General features: G+C 42.6%; 1 protein-coding gene across 2 annotated transcripts in view; it reads right to left on the bottom strand.

Moving 5' to 3' along the window:
- Window positions 1–15,223, bottom strand: part of LOC100748839 (neuroligin-4, X-linked) — a 265,718-nt gene that overhangs the window by 206,731 nt on the left and 43,764 nt on the right. For both annotated transcript variants that reach the window (XM_003487262.4, XM_033319287.1), the window contains exons 2-3: window positions 1,889–2,263; window positions 9–178 (exon numbers count right to left, since the gene is read on the bottom strand). The gene's annotated coding sequence lies outside the window, so the exon portion shown is untranslated. The remainder of the gene's footprint in view (window positions 1–8; window positions 179–1,888; window positions 2,264–15,223) is intronic.

The following is a 15,223-nucleotide window of genomic DNA, read 5'->3' as shown; positions in this document are numbered from 1 at the left end:
CCCCGCGCGTCACCGCCACGATTACCCTGTGCGACCACGCGCGCGCGCACAGACACACACAGTCGCACGCGGCTCCTCGCAATCGCTATCGATCACCTGTTCCCGTGACGATCGCTCTTCATTTAGGCCTGTTCAAGCGCTAACTGCGCGCCACCTTGACGCAAGCTTGCGGTTTTCCCTGAAATTTCAGTAGCAACCGGTTCAAACGACAACTCGGCTTTCCCCGTGTCCTCTACTTTACATCTACCGAATATCGCACACCTTCGTAAGTTTCAACGAATAATTAGCGGCTCTCCTAGTTTTACACGTTGTGAGTTTTGAATGAAATTTGCGAAAGAAACGAACGAGGGAACTGGATCTCTCGTCGCGGAGGGAGGTCCCTTCTCTTTGCCTTTTTTATAAAAATTTGATCGCGAAGTAAAACGTTTTGCAACAGGTGATTCAATGGTGATTCTTTAAATAAAAAACGAATAAAAGTTCGTTAGTAGAATTTAATTGGTGATCACGAAGTTTGCAACCGCGTCAAATTGTGGGATCGACGGTACCGTTTCTGCCACAACCTGGGCAGAAAAATAATTCCACAGAAGTACGCTATTCATCTCGCTTCGGGGCCGTTGGTTTTAAATTCTCATCTCGTGCAGGAAATTTTCATCGTTTCTTGATACTAGATAAAGTGGAACGACTAGCGGGGATACGTGCGTGAGCAGACGAAGGGCATTCTTTATGGAAATGGTGAATATCTGAAGCGGAACGCTCAAATTGACGTCGGATAAAGGTCGCAAAAATAATCATCGATGACTTTGCTTGAGATTCTGAAACGATTCGCGAAATGGATTGGAAGAGAGAAAGAAATGTGCCACCGTTTTCCGAGAAAAACGCAAAATTACGAGGCAGCGTTTCCTTGCGTTTCGTACTCGTTCTTGCCCTGGCTACGTAACAATGTCCCAATTTCGACGTTGCTATTTCTCCAAAATAAGAAAAGATATTGAAAAAGTAAATGTAGAGAATAGTTTCGATATTTTTAAAACACGTGCCGAACCACTAATTGAACGATCTTAATTCCTGTTGATAGCTATGAATATTTAACACGGCCGTAAATCAGACGGAAATCAATCTGATATCGATCGAGCCGCGAGTCTAAGAGGTTCGATAAGACGGCGGAAAGTGGCCCGAAGCGAAGATAGGCCGAGCGTACTCGTACATGGAACCATTATGGAAATCAGTACTTATCAGCCTCGGGAAGAAGCAAAAGAGGGAAGGGAGAGAGAGAGAGAGAAGAAAAGGGAAGAGAAGACTGGAGTTTAGTGTCGTCTAACTGGATCACGCGCTCTTCGTCATTCGCAGACTCGCACTGAGAAGCAGGAAGAAGGAGATAAGCTGTTTCAGGCGAACGGCTTTTGCTTATCAGTGGCGCTCGAATCTTTTCCCAAGAATCTATCTGAAAGATTTTCGACCGTACCGTAGGATATCGAGAAGCCCTAGGGAACGAGCCCGGGGATTTCGGAAATGGCATCATCGAATTCGATCATCGTTTCTGCATAGCTGAAGTTTGCGGCTCGCAATAGTATAGGTCAACGCTTTCGTCGACTTGCTCGAATGTATGTAGCTCCTATTTACAGCTATCTACATACAGTTTATGTTATTCTGTTTGAAGTTAAAGCGTCGTTATTTGAACAAGAATGTCTGAAAGTTACTCTTTTAATTAAGAAATCTCTGCAGGCTTATTTGCAGTTACAAGAATGGGAGATTGTCGCAGATAATACCGAAAGTTAGCGGATTCTACTAGCAATTCGCTGAATTTCGTATTCTTTCGTTGGAAAAGACACAGAGAAGGGATATCAACGAAAAATTGGTGGGTCCGGGTTTTCGCTGACGTCGAAACACTTACCATTAGACCCGATCATCGACTTTAATTAACCTCCTGGTTAGAATAGCAGCAACAGCAAGGCGAGCACCGACTCAAGCCTACGAATCTTCCTTCGGCATTTTTGCCACTGAGTGTAACGCGATCGATCGCTTAATTTCTTAGCTCCATTTCTTACCGATTTCTACGCGCGTGACACCGCTCGAGGCGGATGGGGGTCGCGAAAACACCGATACGTCGCGATATGGGATTTCATTTATACTTTTGTAGAAAGTTTTCTTGCACGATCCTCAAAACCTCGACAACCGATGCTCTTCCTTTCTAATATTACGTCGATTCGTTGAACAAATTCGGGGGTAGAAGACGGAGGCAGCTGTTTCTCTAGGTACGCAGCGAGTTCTGAAACAGAAAAATCGATACGGTTATTAACAAAAATTAAAGCAAGTATACGCAGCGGCTTTGTCTCCAGAAAAAAATGAAGACTTCTCGTTTTGACGAGAAAGACAATGAAATGAAACGATTGGTTTTCTATCGAAATCGAGCTAAGCAACGAAGTTGAATATCGATATTGTATAGCCAAGTCGCAAGCTTAACGGAAGATCTGTAATACAAATGCTTCGTTCCAACAGAGGTAATCCACTTGAGAAGATGGTTGAGCAATTATCATTCTACCAGGTACTGTTGTTACATCGATCGTGACATGAATTTACGAAAGCTGAATACACGTAGTCTGTTAATGTAGACGAAACGATGTAATAAACGTTTCAAGAGACACACACCAAGTAAAACGATCCTTAACTATCTCTTTACGTTCTACCGTTTTTGAAAAAGAGCTTAACGAGCATACAAGTTTCTTCTTTCGAACGTGTTCATGAATATCGCAAACGTGACTTTTTTTTTTCTTTTTTCACGTCAAGCAATTTCTTCGCACAACTTGATGGAACTGGGTCATTCGATAATTCCAATTAGCTCGATTTAATATTCTCTTGAATCGCCATTCTTGCAATCGATTCGTTTGGGCCAATTTCGAGAAAACATTCACCGCTAGGTGGAACAAGATAAAACTCGGATCAAACCCGAGCGATCGCGTTCTTTCTATTGTTTCGCTCGATCCACTACTATTCCAATACGCAAACGTGCTTTCCACGCGGGAAGAATGGAAGACGCGTTCTCGTAAGGCCGACAACGGGGCGCAGTTTCGCGTTCAATTAGCGCCGTTAAGCAGACTAATCGAGGGAGTCAAGCCGCGCGCTACCAACAGCCACCCCTGGTATATCTATACCTAGCTCCACAGTCGATTAGACAACTACCCAATAAGTGACTGTACGACGCGGATATTATCAGGCTGCCGAGGGCAAATGACGGCAGGAGGCTGCGCTTGTAACCGTAACTGTGTGGTTCTGGCTGCATAGAGAGATATACATGCAAGTGAAATCGAATGTCTGATAAGTGAATCCGACTGAAATGTAGAAATATCGTGGAGAAAAATATTCGAAATATCTTTCCTGTTATTGACTCTAACACAATCGGCGAGAAACATTCGGTGGTTTGTAAAATCCAAAGGATTTTTATCCTTGAATTTTGGTTTGTCCCGGTAGTGAAACGAGTCAGGAACAAGAACATCTTTTTAAAAACGTTGCGAAAGCAGAGAAAGAAAAAGAGAAGGTGGAAGCAAATTTTCACGTGTGGTCAAACGACCAGAGAAGCAGGTAGCTCATTAACCACGCCACACTCCATTACGTCGCTGATTATTCCAAGCGAGGATAACCCAGACGTGTAGTCCACTCGTTCGCATACCAAGCGACCAGGCGCGTCACACGCTCGCGCTACGTGCTCGCACGTTGACGCGCGAGTTGCGTGACAGCGTTCCTCTCTGCTCGTGCACACATAAGCACACATGGACGAGTACGTATACAGACAGACAGGCAGATGGTTAACAGAGCTTCCCAACTACTGCCTGTGGCCGATAGACTATTTGAGTTTGCCAAGTAGTAATAATTGTTTCTAGCGGGCAAGGTAGTCCAGATGATAGGCGAATACGGCAGTCTTGTACTTCGCCCCAGGCGGTATTGCTGACGTAGCTGTTTAGTCCAATGCGTATCGACCCCGTCACATGAAATTTTAGACACAGTTTTGTCCCTCGCGTTCCTTGGGCGGTTTAATCGAATTCTTGGTCGTTCCTCCGGTATCGGTCGAAGGAAAATTATTTTCCAGAAAATTCGATAGCTTTTAAAATATTTTCTACGTGAAAAATGTTGATAGCTCCGAATATAAGTCGTGTAGATTTTTAGATTTATGGTATAAGTATAATATATACGAGTATAGTATAAATGATACAGTATTACGCATTTTTACGTACAATTCTTAAGATCTGTACATATTCTGGATCACCTGCTCGTAATTTAATATGTTCAATGCCTCGATGGTATTTATCATGTGATTAGTAATTATTCAATTACAACATTATGATACGTAAATATTAATGACTGTACGCGTGCACGTACAAGTATTAAATGACATTGATTAAGAAACGAACAGCTTTATCAGGGATTACGTTTACGTTGAAAACACCGTGAACTCAAATGCTCCCATTATACTCGTTGTTTTTTTGTACTGACCCTCGACCGATACTCGATCATAGGATAAACATTTTTTCCAGTCACCGAGCGACGTCTGACCGTAGCCTGGATGCTTTCACTGGGGCCATCGATCATCGTCTGTCCACGTACATGTTTATTCTACTGTGACGCCGACATCAACCTCAAAGCTTTCGTATCTACGATGCCCCGAATAAACTAGGCCATGCAAGGTAATTAAAGGAGCCGAAGAAGCAAACACGAGGAACATAACTTTGCGGATCAATCGGACTTTTCAAATTTTATATTGTCCGCGTGATTTAACACGATACAGTGCTTACGTAAAAGATACGGCGAATTTTGGAAAATCTCAAATCGACGACTGAATCGATTCAAAAGGTGAAAGCTCTGTAGTCCATCTTTCAACCGGCAAATGCCAGCTTCTAGATAGTCAATTTCGACCCTATTGTACGCGAAATATGGGAGCAAGTTGCGTACGCCTACCTCGCACGGTCGGGAAACCGCAATCTCTATTTTTCAACTGGTGAACAGATCGATTTGGCAAAAAATATACTTCCTCGACGAAGCATTCTCTCCTTCTCAACAAGGCAGCTTGACGCGCTGTCAATTTTATATCACGACTTTGTTCGGCTTGACTGTTTCCGTCGACACTTAGTCTACCGTTGGGAAATTTCAATGGCGTTGACTCGACAATCGTGAACAGAATTGACAGATATTTTCTTCCAACTTAAGATCAAAGCCAATAAATTTAGAATCGAAGTAAAGTCACCAAGGGATAAAAATAAATTAATTAATAGTCTTGCTATATTTCGATGCGAAGAATATGAAAACTATACGAAATAAACGGAAGCAGCAGAATTAAGAATGGGAACAAAGAGACGACAGTTCCTGTGCTCCATTTATTGACTACTGCACTAAAAATAGTTTCGCTAAGAGAGGTATCGTGTACCCGTTGCATTCTTTTGGACTTTTCACGGTACTTGTGCCGGAAAATCTTAGCTTCGTCGACTTCTTATCCGGCATCGCCGGTATACAGTAAAACTGTGCGCACGTGAGTGCAAGGAGTTGAGTTCGAAAGGAGTTGCAGCTGGAAACTACGCCGCGTAACGACGAGCCCGAACAATAGCCACCGACCGTCTATGTCGATCACGTCAGCTCCGCGGAATGGACTTTTCTGCTTTCTCTTGTCGTCCAAGAGGTCGTCTGAACAGCCGACATCGAATCGATATTCCACGCCGCGTAACAATCGAATTCTGAAGGGAATCCCATCCTCTGACTATTCGTTGTCGTTTTCTGGTCTTTCCTTCGCTGCTTCTTCCGCCTCACTGATCGGGTTTATGGGTGCTGCAGCCGATTCTTTCATTTCCTATGCAGTAGTGCAATAGTAGTTTCAGGTAAGCCTCGTTAGAATAATTATGAGGCACGAATTTGTGAAAAAAATTAGGACTTTTTGTTGCACGAGAAATGTATAGATAGTAATTGATCTTAACAGATACATTTTTCACACAGAAATTCCTGTATTTGTTGGAAATGTACGATGTGTCTATAGCTAAAGAAGCATGTAAGTAGTTCGAGTCAATAAACGGCGCTGCATAAGCATTCATAGTGAATCAATCAAAGCTGAACGACTTGGAATAAGTAATATTCACAATGCACCATTCAATAGCGTTTTCGTAAAAAAATAAAATAGACGCCGAACTGCTGGGATGAATTAATGAAGACCTGTGAAGATGGAACTGCGGTATTATCCGAGTATTATGAAAGTATTCTAATAAGGTAAGAAAAATTGGCGAAATAAACGAATGGTCATCGATCATCCGTGACGTCTAAGTTTCATCCGCAGCTCAAACGAATCGGTATTATCTTCATTTTTCACGAGTAGGAGAGCAGCATGATCTATGCAATGCTGGAAATTTAATTGGAAAACTTTCGCCGGGGAACTCCCATCTTGAATTCAACGACGTTTCGAATGGAAGTGCGTGAAAATTTTTGTTGATAGACGGCTCGACAGATCGTTCCTTCGTTTGGATATCTCTTTTCTGTTACGCGGAAGACAGTAGACATGCCACTTGCGCGCCAGAAAAATGAAAGAAGCTACCGAAGGGAGTAAAAGAGAGAAAAATTGCCAGAGTAGAAAAAGAGAAAAAGAAAATCCCAAGAAGGTGAAAAGTTGCAGATTTCGCAAACAGTTAAAGTAGATGACAGAAGCGCGATGGTGAAAGAAAGAAAGTAAGTAGTTCAAAAAATACGAAGCTCGAAAAGGCTGGAAAGCCGTGCATCTGTAAATGAAATTTCTCGTCGCCACATGTCGCTCTAGCAATAATCGATAAGAACGGTTGATTCGATTCTCGGAGCGAGTATTCACGCCTGTTTCTAGCTAATAAACGATTGGGCTCGTGTCTGGCCGACCAGGCTAATTACCGCATCAACGATACTTGCTGTTTCGAATTTGCTAAATTTCTAATTGCATTTACCGAAATTTCGCAAGCAGACTTTCCACGTTCGACGAACACGAAAGGCCACGCAAGCTAGCAAATGCAATTTACCGCTTTGACAGTTAGTCTGTCCGGTCAAAGTAAGCTGGAGCATGGGAACCATGTTCAGACTTGCGAATCCGTAACATTATCTAGACAATGCCATTAATCAAACAACTTTCTTTCGCTCAGGAAAACGTACTCGTTTTGTTGGTCGGATAAAAGATGGATGCCCACTTTTTAATTAACAGAAACCGTATTCTTCTGTTTTAATTGGACAAAAAACATGACTTTATGGATATACCGAGGATAATTATGACAAACTATTTTACCGGAAAAATTGATTTACGTAGGAAGCGATATATTCAGTCGATCGATTAACTATCAAGCGTGATAAAAGAAACGGTCGCACGTAGGTAGCTGGTTTATTTTATGGATCGTCGAATACGTTTTTTTCCCTAATCAGTCTGCTCTCGCAGAATAATTGACTCGCGTTTGCACAAAAAACGTCTGACAGCCGTTCCTCAACGATAAATGACCTATCAGCATGCAGGACTCGCGTAAAATTTCGCGTCAGCGTTCCTCTGGCTCGGAATTATTTTTAGGGCGAATGCAACGAACGCGCCGTGTCTTTGATTTACCTCGTTATCGTTAATTGACGCAATTTTTTCGTCTACCTTCCAGCTTTCTAACTTTTACTAACATTGTTGGATTATTACGAGACAATAATTGACGAAAGATAGCGAGTATTCGAGTCGTTCCGAGATCAGATTTTGCGCGACAGAAATGCTTGCAATAAAATACTCGGAAAAAGAATAGATTCTTAAAGAGAAACAGTTACGACTGTAATTACGAACGAAGAAATTATTATTGAGAGTATTACCTATTCCAACGTATAATTTTAAATTGTGTATTTTAATGGCCGTTCGCCATGAAATGTACACATCTGCAGCAAGGCCGCCGTAAAGCATAACTTGGCCAAACTCGATTAGTATGCAATCTGATAAATGAACGACGTGCAAACTTCTAAGTACCTGGAAGCCTCGAAATCCAAGTAAATTGCAGGTAAACGTCAATGCAATAACGATGATTGATGCGAACCTAGTTTGCTGATTAAAAGCTTAGACGCTGTTAATGAACCGAACCACAATTCTTGCTTTTGACAATCTCAATCTGTCACTGAACCGTGTCATAAAGTTGCAATTTCTTTTACTTGGTTGCTACTTTCTCGCAGTAATGTTATTTATGAAACTGTCCGATATTTTGTTTGTCTTGAACCATCGTTGTATATACGTCAACAGGTATATTGAAATCTTTCGAAGCCATTTTTTACGCGATTGGCTGGAAAAACAACGAAAACAACGGACGCCAAGCGTCACAGAAGAAGAGACACCGATGACAGGACAGCAAACAAGTGGCAGATTAATTTCGGCTGACAGTTTAATTGGGCCGGGTCGGATTAAACGCGCGGAAGGGCCAGCTGGACATTTTTCACGGCCAGCCGAATAAATAGAACCGTTCTGACGGACAGACGAGTTCTCGTCACAACGGAATTTCAATTTTCACCATCGTCGACGCGCAGAAACCAATAACAAAAAAAAAATGCGGAAAAAATACCGCATGTACATAAAGGCGAAGAAAAATACAAGCAAGAAAAACAATCGTAATATGTAGGCCGTTTCGCGAGCTGCAGCGAACGTTATTTCCCTTCAACGGTGATTTCGAAGAAAAGGCAAAGCTGCCGAAAAACGACGAAGACTAACGCGGTCTGATCGGATCCTTAGGATTTCACACGTCTCTGGAAATCTGTCTGATGTGGATTTCTAACCCTCCGTCGTGCCATACCAGTCTGGCCTCTTTCTCCGCGTTGAAAGACGGTTTTTTGAACAGGCAGGGGATGAAGAGGAAGGGGCTGAAGGCCGAACAACCCCGAGGAAACGCCGAGAAAAGTGAAAACGAAGAGATAGGAAGGAAAGAATATGGAGGAAAGATAATATTCTTGGCTGTGCAATAACACTGCCGGACCGTATCCATTCCGACCAGCAGTTTCAGAGGGAGTAGGTGGTGCCTGGACACCTGACAACGGCTCGAAAGTTCGTCGTTATTGTTCTGCGAATTGGATTTGCCGGGCTTACGAGCGGGAAGCTGGCTCTCTTGAAAATCTGCCGGTCGTACGGGGTCCGCCATCCTCGTTTCCGGGCTAAGAATGTTCTCAATTGCCGTCACGGGACTCTCTAGATGGGTGGCCATCCCTCCACTCTTCTTAAAAACTTCCAGCCAGTCCTTGCGGCGGCATAAGTTTCTTCTTTCCTCGAATTAAATTGTCGTCGCAACTCCGATTCGCAGAATTGGAAGAAATTGCTGGAATATTCCTCGTGTAGACGATTCGTTCATGGATTCGTGACGTTTAAGAGGGGAATGAGCGTTTCCGGTTGGATGTAAGATTGTTTGTTGTTTGTTGTAGAGAGAGGGAAAGAGAGAGAGATATCGAAGGATAATATTTGAGGTGTCTTAATTTAAGACCGCCCAAGGTTTGCGATTTTATCCCCCACGGACTGCAACTTCTGTTCTTAAATTCATTTGGCACTGTTGATTTTCGCGAATGTTCGGTCCAATGGAAAATTATGCGGCCCCGTTTCTTCTCATAAGAAGGCAAACCTTCGCTCGAGCATTTCGTGCCAAGAAAAACTATGCAAACATTTCTATATTTCTCTATTCTATATTCCATATAATGAGCTCTCACGAGTTTTACAGTTTTTCGATACTATACTGTGCTGAATTTTCTAGCAGATTTTTTGTATTTTAAATTATTTGCTCGTAATATATAAAACTACTCGTAGTATCTACTGAAAAATTTAATTCTTTTATTCATTAGTTACGATCCGAACTAAAACTGAATTATACATAGCGAATTACGTGTAGATTATCAATACATTTCGGTACAAATCACCGATATGATTCAGCCACGAGCAAAATTCATTCATAGCTAGAGAATATCCTTAAAAACTGCCTTTCCCTCAAAGAATCTCTATTACTTCCACGCGGAAGCGCAGAAACATCTCTCTCCTTAGTTCCGTTCAGCTGTTTCGGACTCCACCCACCGATTTTCACACGAAAGAATCTCGGTTGTCTGCATATTCTTCCTTGCGATAAGGGGAAACACGCTCGAAATGGCGGCGTCGAGGTTGGTTGCACGTGTGTTCGTGAAAAAATGTGAGAGGCCAAGCTGAAACCGGCATCTACAGCTGGAATAGAGGAAACGGTTTTTCCGTGGCTCGTTGCTTCATGGTTATGGTCACTGGATATCGTAGTTTCTGCAACAGATGCGTCCGACTGCGCCGTCTCGGTTTTCGTCGAACCGCGAACCGATATTCCGAGCAGCACGCCGGAAACCGGATCAACGGTTCGTCGACGAGAAACTCTAACAGAGAAGGGGATGAACTTCCTCCGCAATCTCCCCAGTTGGCGTTAAGGGACAATAAAGCGCAACAGTCGAGATAGCTTCTTTCTATAATGAAGTCGAATCGTTGATATAAAAGAACTTCTTCCTTACAAGCTTATTTAATCTGATTCTCGTGGATCATAGACATTTTGGTACGAGAAGATGAGTGTTTGTAAATTTCTATTATCGTTTAACTTTCCAAAGATATCCAGCTCGCTTCAAACATCTCTTCCTTGAAAGCCGACTTAAAGAATAAAATCGGAGAGAGAGAGAGAGAGAGAGAGAGAGAGAGAGAGAGAGAGAGAGAGAGAGAGAGAGAGAGAGAGAGAGAGAGAGAGAGAGAGAGAGAGAGAGAGAGAGAGAGAGAGAGAGAGAGAGAGAGAGAGAGAGAGAGAGAGAGAGAGAGAGAGAGAGAGAGAGAGAGAGAGAGAGAGAGAGAGAGAGAGAGAGAGAGAGAGAGAGAGAGAGAGAGAGAGAGAGAGAGAGAGAGAGAGAGAGAGAGAGAGAGAGAGAGAGAGAGAGAGAGAGAGAGAGAGAGAGAGAGAGAGAGAGAGAGAGAGAGAGAGAGAGAGAGAGAGAGAGAGAGAGAGAGAGAGAGAGAGAGAGAGAGAGAGAGAGAGAGAGAGAGAGAGAGAGAGAGAGAGAGAGAGAGAGAGAGAGAGAGAGAGAGAGAGAGAGAGAGAGAGAGAGAGAGAGAGAGAGAGAGAGAGAGAGAAGGAGAGTACGCAAGCATTTCAAGAATTTCATGAATCAGATCGAAAAAATGAAATCACGAAGCCAGCGCGTGTCGCTTCGAAATTCCGTACGCAAGAGCAATAAACGAGGACATAGGCCAGAAGATAACCGGAAGAACGAATCGCGTTGTCGAAACGTTAATTAAATAGCTCGGAGTAGAAAAAGAACGCAAGGTTAGTGTACATGACGGCGCGTTTAATTTAAAGCAGGAAAAATCAGCAGTGTTCTGTAGCTAGCATCTAATTAAGTCGAACCGCGCCACTACTGCTCCTTTTCACTTTGTTCTTCACTTGGTGCCCGGTCAGAGTCACGGACAAAGACCAGAGCCGACGCTTTGTTTTGCACAAAGGCCGAACCAGGCTGTTAGGAAAAATCATGGAGAAATGTAATAAATCGCGTGATTAATTAAGCCATGCTCGCCCCTAGGCTCGTGACGCTCGCCCGCGGCCCATTCTTAACGCAAGCTGCACGCTCGAACGAGCGCATCTCGTCGCCGCGGTCGCGCCACGCCGTACCGAAACGCCGTCCATTATTTAGCAGCGAATACCCAGGGAAAAACAACAGCTCGCTGAACTATTAATAACCCAACCGATGGCTGCAGCCATTGTTACGCCTCGAATTTTCCTGATAGGCATCGCAAATTCAGGCTCAGGATATGCTTCATCTTTTCGCGAATAGTGTCGTTGCGATCTATTTCGAGTTAATTAGCTCTGTAAGCTAGAATGCTTATCTATGTGTTTGGTACAGTTTATTTGGAGAATTTGCAGTTTGGCAGAGTTTATTGCATTTCCGGATTTAGGTTAAAATAGGATAAGTACGAATTAAGCGTAGAATATGCAGTTGAGTATTGCTTATTTCACGTGTGATGTAACAGCTACGGAATAACAGGAGATTATTTATTGTAACATAGTACAATAACGAATTTATTAGATCGCATAACGCCTTGCCGTTTCATTCTCTACTTTATAAGCTGATTAACGGATGTACGGCAAGTAAGATTAATTTACAGGGGGTTTCTTCAATTAGAATCGAGCGTGGAAATTCATATTTCACAAACCTGTAGACTCCATTTCGTTCCTGATTCTAAGTTCTCATCATGTACGTTTCAGCTTCGACACAGTTTGTGTTTCTGGTTAATTGCAGCCTGAATATTACACACGAGATGCATTTTTTCGTCGCTTATTTTATTTTCCTGTGGTTCTTTGACAGAACGTAACGTCAACGCACGCAATGTTTGCTTGACATACTTATTATACACGGCATAATTAGAAAACATGAACGCCAGGCAAACGTTTCATTTATCAGAGATAATCCTATCCCTTTGGGGCACTAAATTTAAAATCTTGGTGTGTAATATCGATAATCCAATAATCCATCAGCAAATTGCCGTAATTCCAACGTTATTCAACATTCACTGGCCATAAAAGATTTTTCCTAGAATAAGAAAGTCGAACACCTGTCCAACTCGACTTTAACTTCGACTTTACAGTACATTATATGTTACATATATTACACGTTATGGCACATATATTACATATTAATGAAAAGTACTTAAACTCAATAGAGAATCGAATTCCTTTTTTAAAGGAGCAATAACGTTAACTTAATTACGATCCTGCAGACAATGAAACTCTCTGAGGAAAGCAACAACATCAAGGTTTTTCAGACTTTCGTGGGAGTTGCTCCCTTAGGAGCGCCCTTCTCGCGTACGTGACTCTGCGTCGTGTCTCGCGAGTTTTCTCTCTTTTCGACGCAAGAAACGAAGACTCGGCACGACTGTGGACACGCGAGCGTGCCTATATTTCCCCTAATGAGCCGGGAAGATTGCCCGTCTAGTGGCCACTCGCTTATTTACACGAAGCAGGGATAGACAAGTTCCATTCCGCGTGTTCTGACACACGAAACAAGTTTCGTTTTCTTTTCTTCCCTATTTTTATAAAACAGTATGTACCATTTCCTCTAATAGATATTTTTGTCAGCTACAGTACGAAGTCGATCGATTTTGGTAGACTATTTTTCTTTCTCTTTCTTTTTCCGCCATCCGTTTTCCATTTTCCTCGATCAAAGACTAAATTTTTTAACACGGTCGATAGTATTTCTGTAGAAAAAATTATTGTTCGAGTAAAACGTGTAAACCGTTTTGCTCGTGGAAGATATAGTCTCGTTCGCCTTGTCCCGTTTCGATTATAAATCGGATTAAACGTTATTCCGCGAGGCAATTTTCCTCGGCACGCGCGAGTCTGCGCTTTTTGCAGGAACTGGCTTTAGTCGTAACAGGCTTGAGCCATAGTTGCGTCGCTGCATTATCGGGATCTATCCCAGATGCGCTTAATTGATCGTTAGCAGCACGGTAATTACTTCGAATTAACTTCCAGTTACTCGTTCAAAGGACACTGCAGAAGGGAACCCTCGTTGTCGACGTACCCTGAATTTGATTAAAAAATTTGCAACAAAAGCGTTACACACGTGGAAAAATTCATCCAATACCCAACATTCACATCATCAAAAGCCTTCATAGTGGAATCGTGAGTCTGTATTTCGTGTGTAATTAAATCGCAAAACGAATGGCGAATATCATAATGTTCGCCGTGTCTGTCGAGCATATCTGTGTCGAGGCTCGATTAGTTTCGAGAATCGCTGTATCCACTACCGAGCACACTCTGCGGTCGACACGTCGGTCTCGGGACACGACTGCGATTCGGATATTCGAGTCTGGTCGCGATAGCGCGACGTCCGTTCGAGTACATCCTGCGATGGAACGGTTATCGAAATCTTTAATATAAACCGCCCGACATCGGTCGAAATATACGTCTGTCGTGTCGACAACTGTTTCACTGGAAAATAAGTCTGCGACTTATCTCGCCGTGCGGAAAATGTTCTAAAACGAGATGATTTCGCGGAACTCTGTTCCATCGGATCCTTCGACGTTGTGAAATTGTAAAAGTCGCAAAACGTTGAGGGATATTCAAGTGGACATTGAAATTTCTCATGATTAACGAGAGAAAGTAGAGCTAATCCATACGTGTAATATATTTGATACGCAGATTAAGTTCTGTCGCACCATGATATCCATTAAACGCAATGAATTACTAAGACGATAGAGAATCATTGAGATTAATCTTTGAACGATTCGTTTGAAACGCATTGAAATCTCATTTCCTTCGACGATTCCATCGATTCAACGAGATTGTACTCAATTGTCGAGTGAAGATCCATTATTAGACGATTAAAAATTTCTTGGAGACCGAGGCTATTCATTCCTATGGAAACAATCCGATGTATTTGGAGGATGGTAGACAAACGGTCTTCATTCCGAGCAATCGGCTGTCTGAGTCGCGTGCAGCAGCATATCGATCGTGGTTCGATCAAAAGACACCCACGGTTAACGATACATCTTGCGTGCTTGCACGCGATCGCCTGAATCAATTTCAATGAAGCGCACGTTCAAATTTAATTAAGTTCTTGCCGGTTGTTGCAATGAATTCAATCTGCTTCTTGGACGGGCCACGAACAAGCGGATCTCGAGGCCAGAGGAACTCGTTCCCTCGATATCGAGCTGAATCTTCAGTAGTCTCTGTTTCTAATTTAAGTTTCAAGCTGAGATTGTTGAATGGATATTTTATTCAAGAAAATAAGAGAGGAGTACGGATTCGAATTTGAAATATGTTTCCATGTTTTCGCGAATATCTCGTGCTGGCACGCAAAAGAGCTTATTGATCAAACTGAAGGAACGCGGGGACCATATCAACCGTGACAATTCAAATCGTTCGCGAGCTTTCCTTTCAAGAATATCTATCTGAATATCTTTCAAGAATATGTATCTTGTGATACATGCATAAGCTTTCTCTATATTTCATAAAAAATAAAATGGGAGAATTTTGCAGAATAAAGAAATTCGGTGGAAAATTAATCTTTTTACCGACAATGAGAAATAACTGTGGAAACGATGTCTCTTGCTTCTGTTATCGCACAGCGGAAATAAGGAAAACGAGGCGCGGGAAACGTTGAATTTTGTCGCGTTGTCGTTCTACTTGTATATAAGCCGCGTAAAATAAATAAAGAGAGCGTCGCAAGACTCGTACATGCGGAATGATAAGAGCGACGGAAAGTG

Source organism: Bombus impatiens, unplaced genomic scaffold (assembly GCF_000188095.3).
Source record: "Bombus impatiens unplaced genomic scaffold, BIMP_2.2 scf_0146, whole genome shotgun sequence".
Taxonomy (NCBI): Eukaryota; Metazoa; Arthropoda; class Insecta; order Hymenoptera; family Apidae; genus Bombus; species Bombus impatiens.
Note: the sequence above shows the minus strand (reverse complement) of the source record. Positions and strands in the feature narration are given on the sequence as shown.